We start from the raw sequence: 14,192 nt of genomic DNA, 5'->3' as shown, positions 1-14,192 counted from the left end.
TAACCAGCAGACTCTTTCTGCCTTGTTCTGCCTTGTTTATGTTGAATTTGCTAAAGCATATTTCTTTTGTAAAAAACAAATGATATGCCCAGTCACCATCTTGCATCTGTTATGTTCCTTTTGACTGACACCAAGTTTAAAATAAGAATTGAGTGCACAGAATATCAATATGAAGCAACTGAAAAACATGTTATTTCAATGGTAGTGGATAGAGAGGATTTTTGTCACGAAACGGCAACCAATGGGTTGGGAGGGGCACAATCCTGCAAAATTTGAAAGCCAATCAGGATGAAATATGAAATATCGGACAGATCTGTCTTGAGCACATGACTATAGAGATACTGTGTAACCATTTGTGGGATTCTTGGACAAAATATGGAGGAGTAATATCAAATTTCTTTTTTACAAAAGTCGGCCTCCTGTTGGCGCTATAACAGGCCGTTCTGGACAATTTGGGGCAGAGGTTCATCATGGCATCTAGGGAGTGTGTGTGCAAAGTTTGGCATCGACCGGGTTAATGGTGCCAGAGATTAGCTGTACAGTGTACACGGACGGACGGACGGACGGACACACACAGACGTAGTGCAAAACATACTCTGAGTATGTTAATACAATATATCGTATACAATTGGGGTGGTTGTATTTTGTTTTCATGCTCTTCCATTGAGACATTTAGATTATTATGTTATGGTCATATCTCACCTAGACACAGGATCCGACATGAATTTTGACGGTCAAGATTCAACTTATCCCCTGAGCAAGCAGGCAGGTTCTATTAGCTCAATGATAAAAATGTCAGCACTTGCATAGGAAACCGGGTTTAAATCCGGGGTAGAAAAGGAATGTTGCATAGTGCAGCTTTAATTTATAAGCTAATTACTGTAACCTATTTGGTAAAAATCCATTAATTATAAGATTTGACAGATTTTGACCTAGCTGATTATGAAGGATTAAGTGCTCATATTTTTTTTGCCTGGTTTATTAGCGATTTAGACATTTGCCAGTACCAGTGTGGTAATGAGTTGATTGGACCCTTAAAAAGAGGAACAGTCTCTCATGGACATGATTCAGAGACACGGAAGCATCTAGGTGAGAGAAAGTTTAAGTTGTGTCTTTCTACCACTTCATAACATCATGGTGCAAAAGCAGAAAAGTGTTTGCAAGTGATGGAAGATTGGATCGGAATACTTGGTGCACAAATATGGCTGTTTTCTCCTCCTAGAACCTGGTATAATCTAATATCTGTTTGGAAATGTCAAAGGTTGTTTGTTTAACAGCATATAGAGTGAGGAGGTAACATCAATTACCATCTAAATTACCAAATTAATCTATGAATCTATTCATATGTTTTTGTGTGAGAGCATCATAAGACAAACACTGTAAAATATTGCATAACGGTTCACCCAAAATATACTTATTTTCTATCGATTTCACACCATGAAGCCTTGGATTCATGGAGATTATTTTAAAGCCAATAATTTGATGAATGGTAGGCTGCTCACTGCTCAGTAGGAGACCCAGCTGGTCATCAAATTATCATGGATGCGACAAAAGCAAAACAATCTCCATGGATTCAAGGCTTCATGGGGTGTGTAATTGATAGAAAATGTGTGATTTATGTGTGAACTATACTTTAAGTATTTCCTAACTCATACAGGTACAAGAGTTGAAATGTTGCTGGGACAACTTCTACAGAGACTGTGCTAACACAAGAAGACAATGTAAGTAGTGCTCTTTCGCTCGCATCGGCCATTTTCTATGAAAGTTGGGGTTTATTAAAACATAAGCATTTGTGCGTCATGTCATATTAGATTTTTGAGTTGGCTATTCAAAAACAGCACATATAAGGCAAGCTGTGAACTCGAATGTGTGAGAACTACTGATTTCGAAGGCCCTTGTAGAATGGGCCTCAGGTCTTAATGGGTTAAGTGGTTAAGAGTCACCTTAGAGCTGTGATATGGATCGTGATCCCAGCCTTCAGGCTGGGGTCTCTCTTTCTAACCCTCTGCCCTGCTGCCTGCTCCATCTGTAAATCAAATTCAACTCCTCACTGGAACGTTAAGTGCTGCCAAGTGCAGCTTTATCCCTCTGATGTAGAGTAGCTATAATAGGATGAGACAATAAAAGCCTAAAGTGTGCATGTGTGAGACAGAGAAAGAAAGGGAGAATGGTAGGTAGACCCATTAGATAGTTTCCATTTCATCTCAGATCTTTTTTGTGTCCGTCTTTCAGCCATAGGTTTTTCCCCCTTTCTTTAGAACCTTTGTCATAATTTTGAGTGTTCGTCATTTTGTTTCTGTCCATGTACTCAACAATCTTAACCACTTTCATGTCGCGGTACCCAATTACCAATTATAAAATAGTTTAAGTGGTTAAAGTATCAAATTCATTACTGGGATAGAGTAAGAACCTTCCCGGGGGATGATAGAAATAGTGCGATAAAGACAAAGGATTATGAAGTGAGGAGTCTATTGTAGTGCAATACAGAGGAGGTCAGACAGGGAGTGTGGAAATTAAATAATGACACTAAGCTTGAAAAATGGGGCAGTGAGGAAATAGTTGGAAGCATAAATAAAAGCCCAGTGACATATGGGAAAGGATTGGAGGAATGGGATTTAGAGTCAAAGAGACGGTAGAGACCATGTGAGATGGATGGATTGGATGATTCATAAAGGCCAGCAATGCAGCAATCACATCCAGTCCTCTCAAAGCCTCAGCCTTGTCTGGTAGGTTTAGACTTATTTCTTAAATACTGTGCCATAAAGACATGACTGGTGGCAAGTGGGTTCGAGCTGCAGTATGTAGCTCTGTGAATCTGGGATGAGTATAAGCAATTTTCAAATAATATGACATCGATATAAACCTTTATGTGTATTTGCTTTTAGTTTTCCTACTATTCTTTTGTGTTACCCCCCATGGCCCTATAATAGTATTGAGAGAATGGCATCTTGGTTGCATGGAAAATGGACTATGGTCTTTGGTTGAGTGTTTATACTCTCAGCTACAAAATGTCCACGCTGATATTGAACCCATCCTGCAGCTGCCTACAAACTCAAGAGCCCTTAAACCTGTTCAGCCTCTCATAAAGCCCATTAACACCACACACTCACACCATTCTTCTGCCTACACATGATACGTCATTTCATAGTATGAGTGAATCAATGTCAAGTCATTCCCTTGTTTGACCCTTTGAGGTGCAAACAAAGGTGCTTATTGGTGAAATACCCGGATGTGTGTCTCAAAGAATAACAGCCAGCCTCTAAAGCATGGTGCTCAAAGTGGGGTCTGGGGACCCCCAGGGCTCTCAGCTCCATGTATATTACTTCAGTTCGCGGCTCTCCCAGCTCTCGCAAGGCGTCGCGGCACAAATGTTACACGCTAGAGATGGATTAAGAGAAAGGAGAATGGGTGGGTAATGGGTGGGTGGTAATGACAGCACAAGAAAAGACAAAGGACATGCAGAGTAGGAATGGGAGACAGACATGAAATTGAAGTATTTGAAGTATGTTTGAAGTCTTTCTTTCACAATCAGAAAGGCTAGTGGTTCACAAACCCTGCTGTGTCTGTTGTGATTGTGGTCTGCATGGATGCGATTAATACAAGCGGACATGCCATTTTTGGCTTTCTGACTGGCCACTAAAGTATTTATTTACTGGATGGATGACTGGCCATGCAGCTGACTGACTGAGTTAGGCCTAATTTATACTTTCTTACACAACAATATCTCGTCATAGAAAATCTGTTATTTATCAAGCAACACCTCAACTGTTAATGTTTAAGTGATTGTTTGCTTATCTAAACAATTAGCTGAATGACTTTCTGATTTATTGACTAAGTAATTGACAGCTTGAGAACACTGAGCTAAATCAGCTAAATAACTGTCAGTGACAGATCATCTATCTAACAAATGAACTAACTAATATTACAGGCAGGATTACACTACTTACCTGATTAACAAACCAACTGTCTGTCTGTCTGTCTGTCTGTCTGTCTGTCTGTCTGTCTGTCTGTCTGTCTGTCTGTCTGTCTGTCTGTCTGTCTGTCTGTCTGTCTGTCTGTCTGTCTGTCTGTCTGTCTGACTGACTGACTGACTGACTGACTGACTGACTGACTGACTGACTGACTTACTGACTGTGTGGCAAGGAGCCAGGCTGACAATGACAGTATATAAAAATGCAGCATCAGTCTCATACTGTCTGCTATGCCCTTGTCAATCCCTCAGAGCCCTGTGGGGTTCGTCACAGTCATATCCATGCAGCTATACTGTGGGTCTTGCCCCATGGTCTCTGCCTTTGCAACATAAAGGACAAATGGAGAGACAGCCGTTTTGTAAATATTTCATCAGTGCATTTCCCTGGGTCAGTCCTATAATGCATCTGATGCACATAGGCATAGGCTCTACATGAGACTACTATGACAGTGAAGGATTGAGTGTCTGTGGATGTACTGTACTGTGTGTGTGTGTGTGTGTGTGTGTGTGTGTGTGTGTGTGTGTGTGTGTGTGTGTGTGTGTGTGTGTGTGTGTGTGTGTGTGTGTGTGTGTGTGTGTGTGTGTGTGTGTGTGTTGCTGATGAGTCATGTCTGGTGTTCAGGCTGCGCTGCGAGGACTGACTTGTTACACTCACACAGAGAAGGGCAGAGTGTGATACCATGTTGTGTAGGAAGGACCTCTCAGCATACCTATGTATAGTGCGTGCGTGTGCGTGCGTGCGTGCGTCATTGTGGTTATAATAACACTAATCGTATAGAGTGCTTTCCTGGGTACTATGCTTTAAAGCAGAAATAACATGCATTTTAAAACTGTTTTTAATAAATAATTTAATATAATATTGTCTATGTCCCTCAAACTTATTTCTAATGGTTTGAGCCTCAATCACCACTCTGATATAACCAGTCCTTGTCATTTCTTTCTGGACTTTGAAAGCAGTTTTAGCTGCAATACCCCAATGTCCTGAGGTGGTGAGGGTGCTGATATGCAGATTATTTAATATTTGAGTCATTATAGTTTTGACGCTAGATAAAACCAGGCTTGTTTCTATTCCATGCCGGCTTGGAAAATCAACAATGGCGGACATTGTAAACAAAGTGGAAATGCAAAAGAGGAGGAATTATACAAAGTAGGGTGACATTGATGACATCACGATGAGGACAAAATCAGTTGAGCTGTTCCTCAGAGCACCCATATGATATACCCATATGACCTGACTGTTCAAAATTGGTTATTTGTGGGCATAGAAAACACATATGGGATCCCCCAAAAACACAAAAGCAATTGGAAAAGTTGAATTGTATGTTATAGGTCCTTTAATTATAAAACAAAACCAATAACTTTATGAAGGAAAAGATTTCACATATTTCATGACCATTGAAAGAGCCACACATTGTTACTTTTTTAGTATACCTCTGCATTGTACTTTATTTCAAGTTTATGTTCGCGTGTGTTTTCAAAAGAAGGCCAACCAATCAATGTAATTGATGTTTTGTGCTGTGAACCAATCAAGCTAAGGTTTAAAATAGATGCCAATTGAGAAGTAATCGGCGGACAAACAACCGCTCCTGTATTGTTGACAGTAAATGCCAAAAAGGAGAAAAAAATCACACCTGTGTGAAGTGACGGGCGCTCTTATCATCATACTGGCCAATCACAATTTGCGTCCTCACTTTTGTCATACATTTTTGTGTTTACATTGGCCTAATGTGCACAAACACTCAAAACTGGTCTTAGGAAACAGTAGCGAGACAATGTTTGTGTTTACACAAACCCTCAAAGCTGGACATACGTAGGAGGGGCTAGCGCCCCTCAAAAAGAGAATTAGAACCTGTCCTTTTCCCCAATGACATGCTATTGTTAATCAAATCAGACATAACAAACACATTGGCATTATTATTTCTCTTTCTAGTGAGCAGATGGGCATACGGATTGCTGAATCCGTATGCAAAATCTGGTTCAGTTGTGTACTCATCTAGGGCTGCAACTATCAACCATTTTCTTAGCGATTATTCCATTGATTTATTTTTAAATTAATCAATTGGGAACATTATTGAGCTTTCTTATATATTTCTTATATATTCTCATATATAACAAATAAATTAAAGACTTAAGCCCTATTCTATATTCATGCAGTCGCAAAAGTCCATAGTCATATGATGTAATTTTCAGAAGCCATGATCTAGCACCCCTAAAAACTAAAAACACTTATTGCACACCCGACATTGTCCCAACCTGACCAAACAATTCTTCTGACAGTGGCAACGAAAAACTCTCCCTTAACTAGAAGAGACTTCAGGCAGACCCAGCCTCTCGGGTGGGCGACCATCTGCCTCGACCATGTCGGGAGGGAAAGAGAGTGAGAGAGACAGAGAGGGAGATACTAACAATTACAATAATACTAAATATAATAGTGGACAATATTAGATAATATAATATAGTAGTTATACTTAAAATTCACCTAAAAACCAGCTCAGGTAGGTTCATGCCTTGTTCAAAACTCCGGATAGAAAATCATGTGTTCTGGCATTTGATACTGCGATAGAGCTTGTCCGCCCTTGCAGTAATGATGTGAGTGAACGCATAGTGGCTGGTGTGGCTAGATGATACCCACCCAGGTGCACATGGTTTTGAGTTAGGTTTAGGCATACTTTCTGTGAGGTTGTGGGCTAAGGTTAGGCATAATGTTTGTGAGGTTAGGGTTGGGGTTAGGATAAATTAAATTAGACGCAATCAAGGCGAAATACCTGGGAAAGAGGCAGTCCCTTGAGCTTTGACCACCTCTCATAGAATTACTGGAGGGAGGACTGAGGGCAGCTCACGATGCGCTGGGACTACCTGCTGTCCTGCTGTAGGCTTTTCTGTTACTAGGTGACAAGTACAGCCTGTCATGACACTGTAGATGGAGCATTGTCCTTCACACATCTCGACAACCACCCAGCCAAATCAACTTCAAACTTGACACGCGTATCCCGACGTGAAGTCGGTCGAATATCTGGATTAATCGCCAATATAACCCATATGCCCATATACCGTAGGCTTATATGGAGATCCGCTTGTTCACTGATCCACCCATATATTACTGATGATATACACTATACAGTATGGCCATAAAAGGGACTCAAGGTGCCACACAGACAGATACAGAGATCTCCATAATCTGTATGAGCATAATAAAACACAGACAGACAACAGCTACTCGGTTATAACGGGTGGGAGGCATGCATGTCCAACTGCATCGTTCCTGAGTAGACCAGGACACCGGTCTATTGTATTAAATGTGTAGGAATGAAGTATATTCACAGTCTGACAGTGTTTCTCATGGATTGTGACCTTTGGTTACAGTGGTAATGTAGTCCATTATGACACCCTGCTGGAGCCGATTAATTTGAATATAGAGATACACCAAGCTTCCTCCGCCATAATAACTATCTGGGCCTCGCCAATTGGCCTAGTCAAGGTTGTACTTATCTGAGCAAATCTGTTTTCATAATTGTAATTATTGTATGCATAATAAAGGGACAACTTGCTATAGTAACAAGGTCCGAGACGGCTTCGCCTCGGTGCCCCCAGGTAGATTGTTGTTCCTCACCTTTGCTAACAGATGCTGAGTAGACTTTTTCTTCGCAAGTTAGTGTCACAGTACGCTCCCTTGGACTTTTCTATATTTGTGTTCTGTACCTTATTTTGTAGTAGTGTTCTGTGATTTCCTGTCTGCCTTGTTTGCTGTCACCTGCCTTGTCTCACCCATAGAGTAATAAAAGGATAGAAGCCGAACCGGAGTGACAGCCCCCCGCTATTCATTTCGATGGAAGTTGCTCAGTGGCGTTTTGAAGCACCCAGAAGAACCGTCTACTTCTGCATTTGGACACCAACAAATGCAGAAGTGCAACCAAGCGCTCAATGTTAAACCCGAGCTGCACGGGGTTTCCTCAGGCAAAATGCAGTGGCCTGCCTGCATTCTCAGCTCTGACCAGTAGGGCCGAGTGCTTCAGTGCTGGAGAGCCTCCCTGGGGGCTATATCTCACCTCCCATGTATAGACGAATTCAAAAACGGGCCTCATGGTCGCAGCTTACGTATTTCCTGTAGGCGGAGCCGACATAGCTGTAGGGTAAACCCGCACCTCTTCTACTACAGTGAAAGGTAGAGTGACTGATGTTAGTCTGCCTCAAATGTTACTCTTTTACCTGCTTTTTACTGACACTAACATTACAAAGATGCCCAGAACATCAGGATGAACCTGTGTAGTTCATGGCTGCTCCAACAGTAGTAGCAACATAAAAAAAAGAAAAACAACAGAATGTCAAAATATCCACCGCGGTGGCTGAGACGAAGCAGTGAAAGGTCCTGAAAGATACATAACGTCAGTCTTACCCAATACCCAATCTTTCTGTTTTATGAACACATGGCTGCTGTACTTTATACCTCATACTTTAAATGCTTAGTATGAGGTATAAAGTACAGCAGCCTTGTGTTCAGACTGATGTTATGTATCTTTCAGGACCTTTCACTGCTTCGTCTCAACCATCACTCTACCATTCACTTTAGTAGAAGACATGCAGGTTTACCCCGCAGCTATGTCGGCTCCGCCTACAGGAAATACGTAAGCTGCGACCATGAGACCTGTTTCTGAATTAGTCTATTAGTGTAACCCTAGCCAGTACCACCTGGCTGTGTTCTGTTGCCTGCAGGCTGTTAGCCTATCCCAGTGTTGATTGTGTGTTTCAGTTCACCTGTGTCTAGTTAGTCCTTGTCTATATGGCCCAGTTTGTCGTCGTATATGTCAATTCCTTGTGTGTATTCCTAGTCCTAGTTATTTCCAAGTATATTGTTCCTTGTGATTTCTCTGAGATTAAAACCTCTTGAACATTCACTTCTCTGCCTGGCCTGGTCGTTCTGCATTTGAGTCAGTTAACTGTGACAGTTAATGTCAAAAGATGTAGTGTAGGTGTTGGAAAACATGTGCAGAACTAAGGAGGCAATATAATTAATATTCCATCATATGACAGTAGTATAATTATAACAGGCCCATAATTAGGGCCTGTTATCATTGTAATGAGCAGTTATCATCAGACCCCACAGTTTTCACAGTGTGAGATAGAAACATCACCACCAGATACAAGGTAGGCGCTGTTATAAGGCACGCGCACATACTGTATGTGCTGGTTTAAGTGCACTCGTGTATACTTTCATCGGTGTGTGTGTGTGTGTGTGTGTGTGTGTGTGTGTGTGTGTGTGTGTGTGTGTGTGTGCGCGTGTGTGCGTGTGCGCGTGTGTGTGTGTGTGTGTGTGTGTGTGTGTGTGTGTGTGTGGGCAGCACTCCTCACAGACTACCAGATGGCTGTGTTTCTTAATCATTGCTGTGTTGCTTAAGCAGTAAATCCCCTGTTGGAAAACTAACACACACACACACACACACACACACACACACACACACACACACACACACACACACACACACACACACACACACACACACACACACACACACACACACACACACACTATTCCTGCTGTGTCAACCTCCCCATCCCCCAACTCCCATGACACACATGCACACATCCCATCCACAACAGCCTACAAAACCCCCCAACAAATCCACCAGGGGATCTTCAAATGAAGGAGGAATGGTGTCATCTGTCAACGTCCAATTAGAATGACATGGCCACCATGTCTGATAATGTAGTCCACACATGGCTACACTCTATACATGATGGAAAGGTCCCGCTTTTTCCTTTTTGGTCATGGATCCTTGAACTTGACTCAACATTTGACAGTCAATATTACAGTTGCTGCAAGAAAATGTATGCACAGTAAAAAATAGTTAACTAACTCTTAAGAGTCCATTTCGTTCCATTTGTACACTTAGTTATATTATCAGTTAACACTGAATTCTTATCCTTTATTATATCCTTTCCCAACATTGCCCTGTATCTTTTCATGCACGTGCATGGCTGCGTGCACAACCTCAAAATATCATCATCCCAAAACATGATGGAGACAGGTAGGGCATGCCTCCTAGAGGAGAGTTAAAACATGATGGACACAGGTAGGGCATGCCTCCTAGAGGAGAGTTAAAACATGATGGAGACAGGTAGGGCATGCCTCCTAGAGGAGAGGAGACAGGTAGGGCATGCCTCCTAGAGGAGAGTTAAAACGTGATGGAGACAGGGTAGGGCATGCCTCCTAGAGGAGAGGAGACAGGTAGGGCATGCCTCCTAGAGGAGAGTTGCACTCTTCCAGACTTTCTTTTTTGATTTTACATAAATGGCAGCTCAATTCAAGGATAATTATAGACCTAAATTATGTAGTTGTGTAGTCATATAGTGGTGTGGGTACCGTATAAAGGTTAATTTCCTGTTCATGACAGAGAACATATCTTATTGCACATTAGCGTGTGTGTGTGTGTGTGTGTGTGTGTGTGTGTGTGTGTGTGTGTGTGTGTGTGTGTGTGTGTGTGTGTCAAGTGTGTCATTTTCACCCTGCCTGCAGTGATGTGTGGCAGGTTATAACTGTAATTGGTCCTGTTTGTTTGTGTTAGTTTGTTATTAAGATGGATTAGCAGGTTTTCATTCAACTTCATTTAATTGGTCCTCAGCTCCTCACAAATCCTCATTATAATATGGTCCAATTTGTTATTGGTCAGAATCCCACCTACCAGAGATGATCGGGAACCATCGAATACAATTGCAGCCTTTCTATTCCTGGAAAGTTTGCATGCTTTAATAGAAGCCATTGTTCTAGCATTAATAAAAAAATAAATTAAATCTTGTTTGAATCTGGCTACCGATGATGGTCACTGGTAGGCGAGTTTCTGAACTGTCCAAAGCTCTCCTCTGAGACAGACTGAGTAGACAAAAAGCGGTACCATATATAATGAGCATTATTGAGGACCAATTATAAAAATTGAGATAGGTTGAAAATGGGTGAAGTGGTCCATTAAAGGGGTGATCGTGGCTGCCCAATGACATAATTAACTTTTGTTTTGAAAAGGTAAATATCAAGATCACAATCAAGGTCTGACTGAAAAGTAACTTGAGAATGTGTGGCCGGATATTCATGAAACATGGTGAGCATCATCAGTATGCCTTGGAGAGATAATTAACTTTTTGGTTGAAAAGTTCAAAGGTAAAGGTCAAAATTCAAGATTTAATGTGTGTATTTAACATTTCAACTTGGTGGGAAATGATTTGACTCAAAGGTCAATAGTCAAGGTTGCATGGCATTTGTATTATCCTGTATCTGCATGTTAATCTAGTAGCATTAGAGCCAATATGCTGCAAATGTGTTGCATCTGGTAAAGCGGATGCATGTATCATTCATCCTTATCATAGAGTGGTCAGTTGCATCTAACAATCACATTTGTGTTGGGGATTTATTTGTGTGTGTGCTGATGTATCATATGTTCCACGACAGCCGGACTGACTGTTGACTGGTAGAGCAAAACTATAGCCAATGGTGTTTGTGTGGCATTAGTTACTCATTGTGTATGTCATATCTGTTGTAGGAACATACAGTAGGACAAAGGCATTGCTATTCCCTGGCAATTAATAACCAGTGCATGGTCCATGCATCAGACATAGGGACGCTATACTGCATATAGCATGTTGTGGTTCAGTCGGTCAGTCTACATTAAAGAAAGAAGGGGGTCAACACTATATGTTTACTTGTCTTTAATCTTCCATTATTAATGCCTTTACAAATCACAACAGCATCCAGACTTCATCAGTCTGAAACTAAATGATCGAATGACTCGTGGTAGAAAGGGATTGAAAATCACGATGTTTGACTGCCTTCCAGTAGAACGGACTAAAGCAATTTGACAAAACAAAACAACATCTGGACTGCTAAAAATGCTACCTCAGCATGAGCACTCTCATGTACACCAGCACCTGCTGCAGCCTTTTCATTTAAAGCCTGGGGTGGTGATATGTAAATTTAACTTTGTAAACAATTAAAAGGTGTTTGATTAACCTCTATCACCTCTTCAGCAACCAGTTCACCCTGAAGACATATGGTAGACACCACCACATCATCATCATTAGTTATTTTGAGATTACCCTTAAGAAGAAAGGTTTATTCAGGTTTGACAAAACCATGCCTCGGCCTGGTGGAGAGTGCAAAATTGCCAGAATGTGATCATGGCAAATAAAGTAGTGTGTGATAAAGTAACAGTGTCCCACATACATTTAAATCATCATGAAGATTAGTGGCAAGAAATAGTGATGGATCCACATTCATTTCACATTTCATCAAGACTATAATAAATCAACTGTGAGGGATGAGGATTGGGGGGGGGGAATAGTTAATCTTTCTTTTAATTTATTTTCATTTCCTGCCTGATCGGAAAACCATGGCAATACAACAGATCTCCAAAATGGATATTGATTGTCATGATTAAATCTTAACAGCAGCATTTCTTTTAAGGCATTTCCAATCCTTTTTGGAAACTGAAGAATGTGCTATTGTTGTGCTCCTCTTTTAATCACAGACTTCTGTTGCTGGGTGTCACTCAGCAATGACTGGGGCATCAGACTGGGTCACACACTGTATTTAACCTATGATGTATTGAGGAAATCCCTGTGTGCGTGTGTGTGAGGGCCACATATGATGGCCACACAATGTTGGTAAAACATGGTGGAAACTTTTTTTGGCTTAATTTAGTTTATATTTATTTGCAGCACTACTACATTCTTCATACACAAAGGACTACACACAACACAACTGGTTGAATGACACACTGTTTATTGCAATTGTGGTGATGAAATTACGGACTGGCCTACACATCCATTATGTTATATTTTGTCAAATGCCAAGAGTTATTTAATGTTTGTTTGGAGTATCGGTTCAAATGAGTACTTAAATGGCTGGTTAAATGGCTGGTCACGGAAAGAAGGGCCATGGCTGCTTCAGATTGGTTTATAAGGAGCTGGGTAATTGGACTGCACCGTCCATGTCCCCTTTACATTGGGGTTGGGCAGGGATTTATGTTTGAATTTATAATGATTTTGAAGAAATGCATTTTGATATTTCAGTATAATTATGTTTCTTTTCTTTAGTGACGTGTTGTAGTGGATTATGTTGTAATGATTTGTAGTACTGGTATGTTTAAATGTTATTTGTCTTCCCCTGTGTGTCAATAGTGGTTTGATCACCCACTAGCCTATTATGTTCCCCTCATGAATATGAGTCATTTTGGTTAGTTCAGTCTTGATGTAAGTTCAGTTTGTCCTCATTGTTTTTAGGCCTAGAATTAGTTTTTGTGATACTAAACTTAATACAATAAAAATAAACAAGTATATGATTGAAAGCTGAATCTTTGAAATATCAATTATGTGTGCTGTACAATTTAGTAATATTTGCAGCAATGGGGTGCCCTTTAAGCATAGATAAAACATTTTTCTAGATAATTCACTTAATATGCTAGAGTTTCATGGTTATAAACAGCTAAAGTAGCTATTTATAACTATATATATATATTGGATATATATTTCCTCACAATTAGGCTACAAATCAATTTGTATCATAGCCACACACAGGCTATCTCGCTCTGTCAGGGTAGGGTACTGAGGGTAGTCGAGCATAATCATTCAACACTGACTCTCAATTGGTCCACACTCGTCGTCTGGCAAGTAGGAGGAGAGGACGACGCTGATTTCAGATGCTTTTTGATACAAGAAAGCTGTTCCCTTACAAACACTACACCACGTTATCCAACGAGGTTGTGAAATGTAATTGATAGCCTAACTAACAACATCCTTTTAGAATTGGTTACAAGCGTTAATTCAGTTTCGTTTTACTGTAATCTTGCCTTGTTCATTCGGGGAAAGTGGAGAAAGTCGAGTCTCCAAAACGAGAGATGATAGCCTACAATTAATGTGAATGAAAAGAAGAAAACAGACGCCGACGAAACTGTTCCGTGAAGAGTCGGGATAAACCTGAACGAGGATCGTTTAAGGGGAGATTGTGGAATAAACTCGGAAGGACGGATGGACAAACGCAGTCACTGTTGGAGCTATTAATGCATAATTCTTGACAGCTGTCTCTTGCTCCATTGAAAACAACGCCAGGCGTCGGGAATTCCCTTTGTCCCCCATGTGCGACGGTTGATGCGCTGCTGAGAAGGTAGGCAATCAAATATTCAATGCATATTATTTAGTATATATATATTATCCATATAACTTAATATTAACTTATATTGTG

Source organism: Protomyctophum parallelum (genome assembly GCF_964188405.1).
Source record: "Protomyctophum parallelum genome assembly, chromosome: 6".
Lineage (NCBI taxonomy): Eukaryota > Metazoa > Chordata > Actinopteri > Myctophiformes > Myctophidae > Protomyctophum > Protomyctophum parallelum.
Note: the sequence above shows the minus strand (reverse complement) of the source record.